Below are 860 nucleotides of genomic sequence, written 5' to 3' on the forward strand. Positions count from 1 at the left end.
TCATTCAACAAATATTCATTAAGCAACTACTATCTGTGACCTGCTATGACAGGTACTGAGGATACAAGGCTGACACATACAGTAAGAGAGACCTGCTTTCTGCCCTTGGGTCTCCGACCTGTTCGCCCTGAAGACAGACCGGTAAAGGGGCAAACACAGTGGAGTGTGGGGAGGGCCAGGGTTGGGGGCACAACAGGAGGTACACCTGGCTTCCTGCAGGGCCCTGTCCTCCATCTCAAGTGCCGTCCCCACTCTCTTCAGCTTTCTTCCTCAGAGCAGATGACTCTGCTCTCTTTGGCGTTCACATCCCCGCCCCGTTGGCTCGATGCAGCCCCATGCTTCCCCTTGACTTTGGGCAGCTGCTGTTCCCCCCACCTTCCCTTCAGTGTGTGCAAGCAGAAGACGGTAGCGTGAGATAGTTAAAGGGTTTGAAGAGTACATCCTCCATCATAAATTCCGTACCCTGTGTAATTGTCCTACAAAATGAATGCGAAATAAAGACTTTCTCAGAGGAAAAGTGGAGGGACTCTGTGACATACACCTGCCTGGCACAAATTGTTAGAGGTTCTTTAGAGAGAAGGAGAATGCTCGGGGTGGAAAGTCAGACCTACGTGAAGAAAGGGAGAGCGTTGAGGAAGGCGTGAGGCACGGTAAAACAGTATTAATAACAGCCCATACGTTCCCCTTAGGTCACTTCAGACGGTACCACACTGCAGCCTGATCCCCCCCACCCAGTGCCCGGAGCCTGCTCTCACCAGCCAGGGGCCATACTGGGCCCTGCACCTGTTCCTCCTGCCCCCGCCTTCTTTGGCATAGCCTCCCTCCTCTCAGACCAAGCCTCAAGCACGGCAAACCCCTCC

This window comes from Callorhinus ursinus, unplaced genomic scaffold (genome assembly GCF_003265705.2).
Source record: "Callorhinus ursinus isolate GAN/ISIS: 27379988/994484 unplaced genomic scaffold, GSC_fseal_2.0 scaffold4540, whole genome shotgun sequence".
In the NCBI taxonomy this organism is placed as follows: Eukaryota; Metazoa; Chordata; class Mammalia; order Carnivora; family Otariidae; genus Callorhinus; species Callorhinus ursinus.